Here is a 15286-nt window from a genome sequence, read left to right on the forward strand (position 1 = left end):
TTATTATTATGTGGCTATAGACTGGAGCTGTAAAGCCAAATTCAGACCAACAATTTGCAAAGCAACAAGGTATCATGAAATGCTGCTGGCAGCCATTGCAGCTGTCTGAACTCAGCGGTTGCAGCTTTAATTTAAGCCATGTGATGATGTTGCCTGTGATTCAGTCCAGCACATCATAAATGGGAAATGGGAATCTCAGTCTGTGGTCGCCAGATGTTTTTACAGTTTGTCAGTCTTTACCATGCCTTTGCTTATTTCTCTGGGAAGCAACAACAAAGAATCCAGTATCAATTCTAATATAGCTTGTGCAGAAAAAAACAATTGGCCCCTTTAAAAAGTGTTATTTTAATACTCAAACAGCTGAAAGTTTAACTGCTGAATAGGGGTAGCAGTTGATCCAGACAACAGATTAATCACATTAATATTAACTAGCTGAAGCATATCATCCATGAAGCTTTAACTACAAACTGTAGTCAGCCATTTAAATATTTAAATTAAGTGAAATGAGGAGAAGGACTTTGCTTTTCTGTCTGTCTTTAGTTGGAACTAAATCAATCAGTCAAACATCAGCTCACATGGAGTGAGGAAAGTCCACCAGTTTGATCATGGCTGTCAACGTCCCAGGAGTGGTAGCGATGGTCTTCTTCTACCTGCTGGTTCTAGGAACCGGTATCTGGGCTTCTTTCAAATCCAAAAGGGAGCAGAAGAAAAGTGCAGCCACTGGAGTGGATATGGCCCTGCTGGGAAACCGGAGGATTCGCTTGGTGGTGGGAATCTTCACAATGACAGGTGAGGAGAGCACAGCTGACAATGAGAATGGCAGCAACATAAAAAGCAAATACAGAGATTTGAAAAATGCATTTACATTTCTTGGGAAATTGAATGAGCTCAAAACCAGAGAGAAAAGTTGGCACTACCTTAAAAGATGTTTTTATTCATTGAAATGTCTATGAAGGAACAAAGGCATTTTAATATCTATACCATGCACAATGTAAAAACACAGTAATATATAAGACTTTGACACCATATATTTTTCCCCATTAAGTGATAATAACTGCATGTTGTAATAATCTGCTGCATTTTGTAATAATGGCCTGATTGCATTTTGTCATTTGTTGTTACATGTGTCATGATCCCTGTCTGTTAAGTCCATTTTTGTTCACTTTTATTTTTGCACATTCATGTCTGTTTTATGTTTTGCGTGTTCTAATTTTCCTTTTCTGTTTTAGATTGATTCCGCTCCGCTCACCTCGCCCCGCCTTTCCTCACTACTCCCGATCCCTCATGTGTCACTCACCTCGTCTCCTCCCACTGCTGCTCTCCGTCCTGCATGCTGCTCCTCACACCTGTCCTGCATCACTGATTAGTCATAGTATAATACTCACCTGCACACTCACCTCCTTGTCAGTCCGTTGTTCTCCTTAGTTCACGTTCCGGCTCTTTAGTTTGCTCTCATCTTGTCTACTGTTACGACCCTGCCAGTTTTCCCGACTCTGCTCTTGCCTGATCCCTGCCTGTACCTTTGCTGTGAGTTTTTGGATCTCTGGTTTTTGACTCGGACTGAATTAAAGATTCTGATTTTTGGCTTCTCCTCAACGGGTCTCCTGAGTGGTGCATTTGGGTCCTGCCTGTTTTCTGTGTTCTAGTCCATGGTTCATGACAACATGCTGCAGTGGTAACAAAATAAACAATACAATGACATTTTCATTTAAATGCATCCCCTGCATAGTTACTACTGACCAAACAGAAGCAGAGAGCTGATATAAAATCCCCATATTTATTTTCAGTTTTAATCTGAATGCCTCAAAAAAGCCTCTATGTTACAATACAAATGAAAGATAACGGTGAGATATATTCTATCTTAAGTTTTCCACAATGGAAAACAAAAACTAATTGAATAGCAAAAAAGCCATATTTTTAATTCAGTGTCCTCAGATTGAAGTATTTTCCCCTGTTTAAAGTCTGTTGCACTAAACATATTTTTTTCTGAAACAGTGAAAGAGCTTTTCTTGGTTAATGATTAAATGATTTAGTTAACATTTAATCAGTGTTTAATGATAATATACCAAGAGATATGCTCAAGAAGCTGAGAAAAAATGTGTCCAAGCAGTGTGCTTTTTGTTACCTTAAAGCAGCTTTCTGGGCCCGGCCAAATAGGGGACCAGTGTAGCTCAGGAATATCATGGGCCATAACCATGTTTTATATTTAGCCTGAGTAATAACCACTCTTATCAAAGCAACAAAAATGAATTTTGATTATTTCTGCTGTAGTATATCATAGTCTTTTCAAAATGTTATAACCTATTTTCCTAAAACAGAATTACCTATTTTTGGTAATGTTAACAATGTGGATGGGCACATTGACTAAACCATTTGAAAAGTAGTGTCAGACTTCATAGCTAAGCCACGATGTGCAAAAATGTCCCACCAGAATGTAGAGTAAAAGGAACTGTGATAACTTTAAGGGAAAATTATTCAGTGATTTAAAGGTGAAAAATGGCCAAAAAAAGGTTAAAAGTGGCAAAAATGGGCAACAAGAGAAGGTGAAAAAAATTTAATAAAGTAGCAGATATTGGTTGACATAGGAAAAAAGTGGCAAAATGGTTGGTAAAAATGGTAAAAAAAAAAAAAAAAAACGGGGGGGGGGGGGCAAAAATGGGTTGTATGTGGCGAGAGGGGGCAAAATGGTTGCTAAAGTGGTGAAAAGAGATTAAAAGCGGCAAAATGGGCTAAAAGTGGCACACATGTTCAATGTAAAAACAAATGTGGCAAAATGGGCAGAAACAGTGAGGAAAAGAGGTTAAAAAGTGGCACGAATAATTTTAACATTACTGCATGACAAATGTTTCATCTCCAAAATGAATTAAAGGCTAGCCAGGACGCTAGCACCAGTTCTACAAATCCAACCCATGTGCACTGATATCATGAACAAATCCCAACTGGGGAGGGCCCGTTCTCAGGGTTTTTCAGTGGCCCAGTCAATTCTGTGGGAGGGCCTGTTTAAAAACAGTGGCACCCACAGCAGAAATCCTGTCCTGTACATACAATTTATTACCAGTAGCTTTAATTTTTTTAAGATTTATTTTTGGGCATTTTTGTGCCTTTATTAGATAGAGGAGGACAGTGGATAGAGTTGGAAACAGGATCAAGAGTGGGAGTAAGACATGCGGTAAAGGGCCTCAGGCCAGATTTGAACCTGCGCCATGGGGAGGGCCTTAAACCACTAGTCCACCTGCTCCCCAGTAATTTTTTGAATGAAAATAAACCTGTGACAACACCAGGTCATGTGCTTCATTCTTTTCATTTTCTCCCCTTTTGTGTTTTGAGTTGCAGTCTTCAGATGTGTACACAAACGTCATGAGGCAAATACATCTGAAGGCATATGATTGGTGAAATCTAATTTGTAGTAGTAACAATTAACAGTTACAGTTCATTTTAATGAATCGTCTCTGGCCCTGAACTCTTTGTGGGGAAAGAAAACGTAAAAGTCCAGATGATTTTTTGATACTTAGTGCTAAATAAGGAGGAATATAAGGCTTTGATACCCAATGGCAACACTGCAGATGTGGATGTTTAACGCTGAGCGCTCCTCTGACTGCTCATGTCGTTTAAAGGAGTGTGTCAATGCACTGATTGGTCCAGAAGCCAGAATTACTCAAAGCATTCTCATTTGCTGATGGCAGAGAGAAATTAGACTGAGAAGGCAAAAGGCTGAGTTATACAGGAAGATAATCATGTCTCACTAAATAAAGGGTCTGTAAAACATACTGAATATTGAATTCTTTTATACTTCAAATTTAGACACCTGGTCATAATGAGGATAGCTGGATCTTTATAAATGTATAAATGTCTTACAAATCCACCTTGCAGCTACGTGGGTTGGAGGAGCATTCATCGTCGGCACTGCTGAGATGGTGTACACGCCCTCTATGGGACTGACTACAGCCATTGTGATGAACACTGCATACAGCTCATCTTTCATCATTGGTAAAAAAAATTTCTATATTCTTGCATGAATAACAACAAAAATACAACAAGATAATATCTGAGCTGAAAAACAAGAATTTCTGTGGACTGGAAATTGTTTAGGCACCCTCATAACCTGGCATCACTTAACCCAATAGAACCATTCCAGTCATTCTGATGTGTTTCTTGACAGCAGATAGATTAGAAAATAAGCAAATTAATTTCCTTGAAAGAGAGAGGCTGTGTTAAAAGACATTAATCCAAGGCATCATAGCTTTGGTTCCCTTCCAACCATCCAGCAGTCTCCACAATAGATGATGAATTAGACTTCTGTGAGGGGAAGTTAGGGAGTTTTTTTCTTTTTTTTTTGACATTTAGGGATAGCGATCCAGTTTTGTTCACACCGTCAAACTGTTAGCTCAATACAACAGAAGCCAGCATACCCACAAATAAATATTTCTGTTCTTGAATGTAACAGTAGTCTATTCCTCAGGGTCTGGGGGCTGTTTGCCAGGGGGACTAAGCTCTGCCTGAGTCTTGGAAAAACTGGTCAAAATTTAAACAATTCAACAAACAAACAAACTCCAAAAGATGGGCCGTCCTGGTCAATGGCAGACAGGCTCCCTCCTCAGGGTCTGGGGGCTGTCTGTCTGGGGACCAGCCTCATCCCTTGCTCTTGTGGTCTATCCCGATAATGGTAAAGCCTGCTTGTATGTTTTCTATCCTGTCCTTCCGATTACATGCCTTGGCCTTTGTCTGTATTGTATGTGTTGCCTTAAAAAAAAAAAAGAAAAAAGAAAAAGAAAAAGAAACAAAAACAGTAGTCTTAATTTGGATCTACTGGAGTTGAAAGTGCTGGAAGCTTACTAAAGATGTATAGTTGTTAGTTGTGGAAATTTTAAAGCTTACTAATGTTTCTACTCCTCATGTAATGGTGTCAGAGTCTTTCAAGAAACAGGAGACTGACTCCAGTGAAAATAGTGAGTCTGAATGAAAAAAGATTGTCTTTGGCATGCAGGGAAACAAAAAAAAAAAACATAAAAAGCGCTTCACAAATGTTTCTCCAGCTCTTGTATTTTTGGATAGTAGACAAGATGATCCCTCACTTGGATTTTTTCTCATAAAGTTTTTGTGAAGACATGTTCTGTGGTTTACGTGGCTGAAATATGCACACCACGAGTTACCTCTGCTAAAATGTGACTCTGCTTTAATATTCAGTAGTTATAAACATTAATCACTTACTCCTTGTCCTTGATCAAGCTGGAATGGTATTTTCCAAGCCAATGAGAGAAAGACGTTGCACAACGATGTTGGACCCTTTCAACATGAAGTATGGAAAATCACTAACAGCTGGACTGAGCCTGGTTTCACTTTTTGTTGATCTGACGTGGGTACCCTCAACATTGATTGGTTTAGGTGTGTACTTGTAAGCATTTTCCTCTACGTAGATGGAAATCCCTCTTTACACATAGTGTTAGTTAAATGGCAGTAAAGATTAACTTGTAAAACTTAAATGCTTATTTTGATGATCTTTTTGTATAGGAGGAATCATGAATGTGGTCTTGGATTTACCTTTTGCTGTTTGCAACTGGATTTCTGCTGCTGTTGCCATCATCTACACGCTGCTGGGAGGCCTCTACTCTGTGGCCTACACAGATATTATACAGCTTTTCCTCATTTTCTTCGGTTTGGTGAGTTTGCAGTAATTGTATTCAGTATAAGAGATGTCTGGCTCCTCTTAATGTTCTAATAGTCTTACACACAGGATAAACTTTGTAGTTATCATTAACATGGTTACGTATCTCTGCAGTGGGTTTGTGTTCCTTTTGTTTTGATGAACCCATCCACCTTGGACATCAGTCAGACGTTGAATAACACCTTACACGCTCCTGGATTGGAACGCCAGAACTGAAAACGGCCTGGAGGATTGCTGATGATTTCTTATTCTTTGTAAGGAAGCAACACTATGAATTTTATATTGAATCTGTTTCACTGTCGAACTTGTAAAGCATACTGACAGCTTTTAGCAGACATCACACCTTTAATTTAAACAGCACAAATCATACAACAGTTATGTTGATAGGTTTTAAGTCTGTGAGTCTCTGAGACCCAATTTGAGTTGATCTTGTGGAAATCATACTCAATGTACTTAATGACCTGCCTTGAGAAATAACAACCTTGATGATTGATTGAAGACGGAGCAAACCTGTTTCAATACAAGCTCATTTTTGAGACAGACTGTGGTTTCAAAGGGTCTTTTTTATTTTAATGTGCCAGTAGCAGGGATGAATTTTATTGCATATTATCACACAAAGCTGAATGAAAGACACACCATTTGACTTTCAGGCACTGGGGAGTTTGGGGTACCAGTGTTTACACCAGAGGACCTTGTCAGCCTCCTCCACAGCCACAGCCAAGATCACATGTCTTGTTGCTGCTTTCATCTTTCTTTTTTTCGGGATACCTCCCATCCTGCTTGGGGCAGGAGCTGCATCCACAGGTGAGATGGACTTTGAATCAGCTCTCTGGGTAATTACTTTTGAAAGCTTGCTCATATGTTGAGGATGCTGTGACAATGTTCTCATTCCAACTGTGATTAAACAGTAATACAAGGAAAGGTTAAAGGACAAACCTGTTTTTTAAAGCTTTTGGTCGTCACAATAACGCTTAGTCTTAAAGTACATGTGTGTGTTTGCAAATGCACTGTTTAAGTATTTCACTGTGCAAATACAGTTTGTGAAGACACTATCAGCAAATACTTATAACAATGTACAACTCCATTACCAAAAACAATGGGGCGCTGGGTCAATGTAAATAAAAACAGGTCTCATAGATAGATATTTTATTCACAGAAAAACATAAAGTACTAAAGTACTTACTTTTAAAAATACTTGAGTATTCAAAAGTACAAATTACATTTTCTAATATCATTACATTGCTGTACTGTTTTCTCAGTGCTTTTACAGAACCTTGCAACTCTCTGAAACCACCTAATGATGTACTGACTTACAGATGCAAGAAAAAGTATGTGAACCCATTGGGATTTCTTGGATTTCTGCATAAATTGGTCATCAAATGTGTTCTGATCTTCATCTAATTCACAACAATAGACAAACACAGTCTGCTTAAACTAATACTGCGCAAAAAATGATATGTTGTCATGTTTTTATTGAACAAAACATCTCTAAACATCCACAGTGCAGGGTGGAAAAAATATGTGAACCTTTAGATTTAATGACTGGTTGACCCTCCTTTGGCAGCAATAACTTCAACCAAATGTTTCCTGTAGTTGCAGATCAGACCTGCACAACGGTCAGGAGGAATTTTCGACCATTCCTCTTTACAAAACTGTTTCAGTTCAGTAATATTATTCAGATGTCTGGTGTGCATCGCTCTCTTGAGGTCATGCCACAGCATCTCAATCAGGTTGAGGTCAGGACTCTGACTGGGCCCCTCCAGAAGCTGTATTTTCTTCTGTTGAAGCCATTCTGTTGTTGATGTACTTCTATGCTTTGGGTCGTTGTCGTGTTGCATCACCCATCCTCTGTTGAGCTTCAGTTGGCGGACAGATGGTCTTAAGTTTTCCTGTAAAATGTCTTGGGAATTCATTTTTCTGTCAATGACAGCAGCCCCAAACCATGATGGCCCCTCCACCATATTTCACAGTTGGGATGAGGTTTTGATGTTGGTGTGCTGTGCCTTTTTTTCTCCACACATAGCGTTGTGTGTTCCTTCCAAACAACTCAATTTTGGTTTCATCTATGGACAGAATATTTTGCCAGTAGTGCTGTGGAACATCCAGGTGCTCTTTTGTAAACTTCAAACATGCAGCAATGGTTTTTTTGGACAGCAGTGGCTTCCTCTGTGGTGTCCTTTCATGAACTCCATTCTTGTTTAATGTTTTACTTATTGTAGATTTGTCAACACAAATGTTAGCATGTGCCAGAGATTTCTGTAAGTCTTTAGCTGACACTCTAGGATTCTTCTTCACCTCATTGAGCATTTTGTGCTGTGTTCTTGCAGCCATCTTTACAGGACGACCACGACTAGGGAGAGTAGCAATAGTGCTGAACTTTCTCCATTTGTAGACAGTCTGTCTTACCGTGGACACATGAACATCAAGGCTTTTAGAGATACTTTTGTAACCCTTTCCAGCTTCATGCAAGTCAACAAATCTTGATCGTAGGTCTTCTGAGAGTTCTTTTGTGCCAGGCATGGTTCACATCAGGCAATGCTTCTTGAGAACAGCAAATTCAGAACCGGTGTGTGTTTTTTATAGGGCAGGGCAGCTTTAACCAACACATCCTATCTCATCACATTGATTGGACTCCAGGTTGGCTGACTCCTGGCTCCAACTAGCTCTTGGAGAAGTCATTAGCCTAGGGGTTCACATACTTTTTCCACCCTGCACTGTGGATGTTTAGATGTTTTGTTCAATTAAAACATGAAAACGTATCATTTTTTGTGCAGTATTAGTTTAAGCAGACTGTGTTTGTCTATTGTTGTGAGCTACATGAAGATCTGAACACATTTTATGAGCAATTTATGCAGAAATCCAAGAAATCCCAAAGGGTTCACATACTTTTTCTTGCACCTGTACATGTAGAACCAATCTGGGACAAAAAGTCTATAAAAACACCTGTAAAACCTTCACAATAAAAATGCAATCACAAACAATAAGGACAACTATTGTCATTTATGTTTTTTTTTATTATTATTTTAACATCCCCACCAAAAAAAAAACAGGAGGGCCTTATTTTTTCTTCTCACACATTCACTATGGGGGAGCTTAATACCTGAATCAACAATACTTCTTCCAGTAAGACAAACTCAATAAAATAAAAATTAAAATAAATCCAATCAAAGGAAAGAAACTACAGTATTTTCAGAATGAAAGCAGGAGAGCTTGCTACATAGAGTGAGGATGATGCAACCTATCTCCGAATCCATCCCAGGTGTGAGTGCTGACTGTGATTGGTTCCCTTCTGTAAGGAGCACAGCATGTGGCAAATTGCATTTCAGAAAAGAAAAACACCAACATCTGACTACAAAGCTATGCTAAACCTAAAAGGAAGGAGTAATGACAAGCCTCCTAGAAATGTAGTGGAGTCAAAAGTACAATATTTGTCCTTGAAATGTAGTGGAGTGAAAGTCATAAGTTAAAAAAAAAACCAAATACTCAAGTAAAGTACAAATACTGACAAAATGTATTTAAGTACAGTACTCAAGTAAATGTACTCCGTTACTGTCCACCACTGGCTATAGACATGCGGACACGGGACTCCAGCAGCAATACATTATTTAGAAAGTTTAAAGAGGGTACGTCCAGTCTCTTAGCCTCTGTTTTGCCTTTGTCAGCTTTGCTGTTAAAATAAAATTAGCTTGTATGCTAATCTGATGTAGGATAAAGTAAGCCTTGTGTTTACTTCTTCAGCTTTGGCTAGGTAACAGTGATTGTGGTTCCTATTCCTGTAACAGTATCAGAAATATATCTGATAGGCTAGTGCTTAAAATGCAGGATTTTATACACTGATCCAATACCGTTTTGTTTAACTTCCTATTCCGCTGTGCTTAGCCATGCTAAATGTTAGCGTTATAAACCGCAAATCAATTCTGCGGGAAAACACTGTGTGCACGAGCTACTTTTCAGCAAATAAGAACCAAAGGACCTGCTGCTGCAGCAGAGATAGCAGGCTGTGTCACAAATATTCTCTGTATGTATTGTTAAAGCCTTCCAGACCGGCGTTGTCGTGCACATCAAGAAGTGACACAGGTTATTAAAAGCTGAATAACTTCTGAACCATAAGTTGTTGCCCCCTGAAGCGAGCTGTTGTGCCGTCCCAATAACGCTATTAATGCCTTTGAATCCCAGCATCTCCGGTGACCCTGGAACTCGGGTGACTTTCTGGGACTTTAAAGATTAAATCTACACCAACTGACCCCGATATTGGCCGTCTTTTTTTAAATCAATTTTAATACATTTTCGATCATTTATTACCTATCGCTTGAATGCTAACTGCCATATTGATTTCCCTTTGTGCTGTCTGCATATCAGTGTGTCAGAAATGGCATGCTGTTCCACCATCACATCATGCTGCCTGAACAGAGCATAATGGAGGGAGAGAGAGACCCTCTGATGTGCCCCCTGTGTGATTCTTATTTTGATATCAAGCAGTAAAACTCACAATCATCAGCAGGCCTGATTGATTTAATCATTCGTCAGGGTGCTAACTAGGGGAAATATTGATATTAGCAAAATTATCACTAATCTGGTCGACCTATTGACCCAAAAAGGTTAATAACCACTGACTTTGGAGAGCCTGGCATGTGAAAATGTTGTCACTTGTTTGTCAATAAAGCACTTCAGCCAGCTATCTAATGTTAGCTCATCTATGTCTGACACATGGCCATACCATGGACATGTTTGCACATATTTAAGCTTTTATGCTTCTTAAGGGAAAATTAAACTTCTTAAGAAGCCTTGGTTATCTTTGTAAGGAGGATTTTTCATCCTATAAGAAATATTCATGACATTACCAATAAACAGTTTGTCATTCTAACTGATACTTTCTTGCAGGATTATTTAATTATTTAAGAGGTATAGCTGTCATGGTGCCATTTAAAGGCCTTAATAATTTGTTTCAAAGTAGCCTACCTTTTAGTAAAAGGCTGCCTCATCAGGTCTTTGGATGGCAGATCTATGACTACAGATACATGGTTTATTTACATTTCAGAGCATTATTTAAAAGCTCAGGAGTCTGATGATGTCAATTTCTTCTCATTGTTACTTTATCAAAAGGACATGTTTACAACTTTAATCTTTAAATATGTCATAGTCATTAAGAAAAGTAAATGGGAGTTTATTTGTGAAGAATTTAAATATTTGTATTTCAAACAAAAGTTTAAAATTTTACTTGGTAACTTCTTTCTGGTAAGAGTGATGGGCTGCAGCACCCCAGCTGCCCCTATTGACCAGCTGCCACTGTTTGCCATCCACTCTTGAGATATGTCATTCATTTGAAAAGGAAAAATGTAGCTCCGTCTTGTTGGAATGGTATAAAGTAATAAGGTTAAGAAAAAACATTTATTTAACCAGATAAAGATCCATTGAGATTGAGATCTCTTTTACAAGGGTGGCCTGGTGGAATAGTCAGCAGCACGCACACACGGCCAGATCACCAACATAGAGAGAAAATGAATAAGACAATAGTACAGTGGAGCATTATTCAGTCATTTGCGCTCTAGCTGATAATCTTTATCTCTTCTTTCTTCTCCAGGCATCAGACAGAGAGATTCAGTGGGTGATCCGTGCTGCTGTGGTGGTAGTTGGCGTTGTCGGTACGTCACTCACCATCCTGAAAAACAGCATCTTACTATTTTGGTTTGTTGGTGCTGAAGCAGCCTACATCGTTATCTTCCCTCAACTCGTCTGTGTCCTCTTCTTCAACATCTCCAATGGTTATGGGGCTGTTATGGGTTTGCTTGTGGGGATTTCTTTACGACTACTCAGTGGGGACCCGACACTGGGATTAGCACCAGTCATACACTTCCCAGGATGCACTCTTGAGGACAGTGTTTATGTCCAGTACGCTCCAGTTAAGACCATCTGCATGCGTTCTATGGTTGCCGCCATCTTGATTTTCTCCTACCTGGCTTCGGTGCTCTTCAACAAAGGTCTGCTTCCTGAGAGGTGGGATGTCTTCAAAGTGAAAGGACAGTTCTCACCACAACAGCTGGCACCAAGAGATGGCGCCACAGAACCAAATGAGACTGAGAAACTGAAGATGTACAATTTTCAGGCCGAGGCATCAGAGCCAGTGATGACCAGTAACTCTGAGTGAAAGTGTTTTTTGTAACATCATGCACTAACTTTCTTAGTGGCAGCCTCAAAAACAGAGAAAGTCTAATCCTGGAAGTTAGAAAAATGTTTTGAAATAATCAGTTAAAACTAACATATTATCATGTGTATAAAGGCATACAATCCATGACATTGATTTGCAAGGTGCATCTAAAAAGATTAAAATATCATGAAAAAGTTGACTATTTTCCCACCATAATTTTGATAAAAAAGTGAAGCTTCCATAGATTTTTTCTCATATAAAGTAAAATATTTCAAGACTATTTTATTTTAATATGATGTTTGCAGCTTAAAGCTCATGAATCATTCACATTTTCATGAAACTGTAAATCCATACATGCACCTGTACAAGCCTAAACCAGCACACACTTCCAGTTGCCTCCTTCAGCCTGCAGGGGTCGTGCTGGATCTAATCTTCAACCCCTGCAGTCCGCCTGATGCAGTGTTAGGATTTCATAAGTGGAATTTGGACTTCTTTTCAAAATTGTTGAAAGCAGGGGTTCCCACATGTTGAAATGCCAAGAACTGCCAGCAGAGAACACCAAAGTAGCAAGATTTTTAAATTCTTGTAGAAAAGTTAAACAGGCAAAGCCCTCTTACCCTATTTTTAATTACCAATAAATTATTTTTGCAATCTGTTATTTCATTGTTTATCTGTTTTTTAAGTCTTCTTTCATTTCTGTCTTAACAATGACTAACAGTAACTGTTTTCCCCTCACTTTTTATTAAGTTCATTACATTAAAATGTGAATTATTCTAGAAAGCTAAAATGCTGACATGAAAACAGACAGTAGGTTTTTATACTGAACATTTACACAAATATTCAAGAACTGTAGCTCAGTTTCTCAAAACTTAACTCTAAACTATACTTTGTCAAACTCTTAAAAGGTGTACATGAAAAATTGTGCTCTCCTTTTCTCCTTTTCTGTTCCTACAGAACACACCCAAACATGAAACATAAATACCAAAAGAGCAAAACAACTCATAGCTCTAGGCCTGTGTTGTTGCAATATTAATACATCTGCTGCAAATCATTCATTTACTTTTTTACTGAATGCCATTTCACCACAGTTATCCACAATTTAGTGTCTGAATCTGTCTATAGCAGGGGTGTCAAACTCAATCACAGCAGGGGCCAGATTCTGAATTCAGGTCTAGCCTGAGGGCCTAACAGGGTCACCTTTTTAACCCTAAACTGTCAACCTCATTTCACCAGTAATACAACCTGAGAAAAACTTGGCACTGACGATCATTGATTTTGAAATTTAAAGAGTTAAAAAGATAAGTTTAAAGGCTCACAATCTGAAAAAAGTAAACTTATTAGTTTAAGTAACTAATAGAGTTAACTAATTAGTTATTATTATTATTTTTTTAGTTAACTAATAGAGTTTAGTAACTAGTTTAAGTAACTTATTAAACTTATTAGTTCAAAAAAGCCAAAACATGAAACTGAAATTGAAAAATAATGTTTTTTTAAATACAAATATATTAATAAGAAAGTCAAACTGCTGAGTTTAAAAGGCCAAAGTATGAAATAAAATTTGTAATCATGAAATTAAAAGTCAAATTATGATTCAAAATTTAAATTGTGAGTCTAAAAGATCAAACTATGGGATTATAAAGTCAAAGTTTGGGGTTGAAAATATGAGATAAAATAGAAAATAATTGGTTTAACAGGTCAAAATATTAGAATTGTTATGGAAGCAGATTAGGGCCATTTCTGATGGAGAAAATAATTTTGGGCAAGTCGAGATTAAAGTCGAAATGACGAGAATTAAGTCGAAATTTCGAGATTAAAGTCGAAATGACGAGAATAAAGTTGAAATTTCGAGATTAAAGTTGAAATGGCGAGAATAAAGTTGAAATTTCGAGATTAAAGTCAAAATTTCGAGAATAAAGTTGAAACACAATTTCGAGATTAAAGTCGAAATGACGAGAAAAAAGTCGAAATTTCGAGATTAAAGTCGAAATGAAGAGAATAAAGTCGAAATTTCAAGATTAAAGTCGAAATGACGAGAATAAAGTCGAAATTTTGAGATTAAAGTCGAAATGACAAGAATAAAGTCGAAATTTCAAGATTAAAGTCGAAATGGCGAGAATAAAGTCGAAATTTCAAGATTAAAGTCAAAATTTCAAGAATAAAGTTGAAACACAATTTCGAGATTAAAGTCGAAATGATGAGAAAAGTCGAAACTTGTTATTAATAACAGCGAATCATAGACACTGTGTGTTTATGTGGCAACAAGAGAATCTCTTTGTTGTTAAATCCAATAATGAGGTATAAATTCACATGTTCATTGATATGAGGCATAATTGGCATTTTGTAGAGACAGTTATTCTCTGTTATTGTCTTAAATAGCCTACTCATACACAAACAGGAGCACAGCAGCACTCTCTCTCTTACTCTTCTTCTCCGTCTGATCACCTGACGCACAGGTGGCAGACAACCTCATTAATGGGAGAGTGAAGGGAGATTGATCACTCCTTTATTGATCATAGACAAGTTCCCTTCTAATGACAAAATGTTAGAAAAGGCAACAAAAGGAACACTTTGTCACGTGCTGTATTGGGAACTCTAGTTAACAGTATTGTTGATGGATGGATGGATGCACCCATAGATATCTATAGAACACTAGATAAGCCAGCGCGCTGTAGCAGCTCGCTAAGCGACGTGCCTACGTGGCAGCCATCTTGGCGGGGGCGACATTCTCATTAAAGGCAATTTATACATTGAAAATGAATCATAACTTGCTCATTTCTCAGCTGATTCTCATGCGGTTTGCTGTATTGTCAACATCAAAACGTGCTATTAATATAGAACATTTGATTAAAAAAAAAAAACAAAACAAAACGGAAAAGGGCTTTCTACCAATGTAGCCTACAATTTTAATTTTACTCTTTAAGTCCAGAGGTCTGGGAATCTTTTATGTTCAGCCATTATATATTTACAAATGTATATACATAGACATATAGTTGTATGTATAAAAATAGAAAGATAAAGATCTTTATCTTATCTATATACATATATAGAAAATATGTTTTACGATCGAAAGATTTAGTTGTGAATGTAATCAAATAATCATTAATATTAATTTATTTGTCTCTCTCTCCCTCCTTGTCTCTCTCTCTCTCTATATATGTGTTTATAGAAACAAACACGCTGTGGAGATAGAATAGAAAAGAGTTTATTGCCATCTGTACAAGTTAGAAACAGGTACATTGAAACTGTTGTGCTGCCAAAAGCCACTTTGGGATCCTGGCGCTGCTGGACCAACTACTACTGCTGATACTAGCACTGCTACTACAACTGGTAATACAGTTACAAATGCTGATACTACTTCTATGACTTTAAAGGCTATTTATACCACTATCACTGCTTATACAACTTTACTCCAGCTTCTGTGCGGAGTTTTCATGTTCTCTACATGAACGCATGGGTTATCTCCGGGTACTGCGGCTTTC

General features: G+C 37.9%; 1 pseudogene; it reads left to right on the top strand.

Moving 5' to 3' along the window:
* Positions 1-605: 605 nt before the first annotated feature.
* Positions 606-11807, top strand: LOC121511216 (annotated as a pseudogene).
* The last annotated feature ends 3479 nt before the right edge of the window (positions 11808-15286 follow it).

The sequence above is a fragment of the Cheilinus undulatus genome, linkage group 6 (genome assembly GCF_018320785.1).
Source record: "Cheilinus undulatus linkage group 6, ASM1832078v1, whole genome shotgun sequence".
NCBI lineage: Eukaryota > Metazoa > Chordata > Actinopteri > Labriformes > Labridae > Cheilinus > Cheilinus undulatus.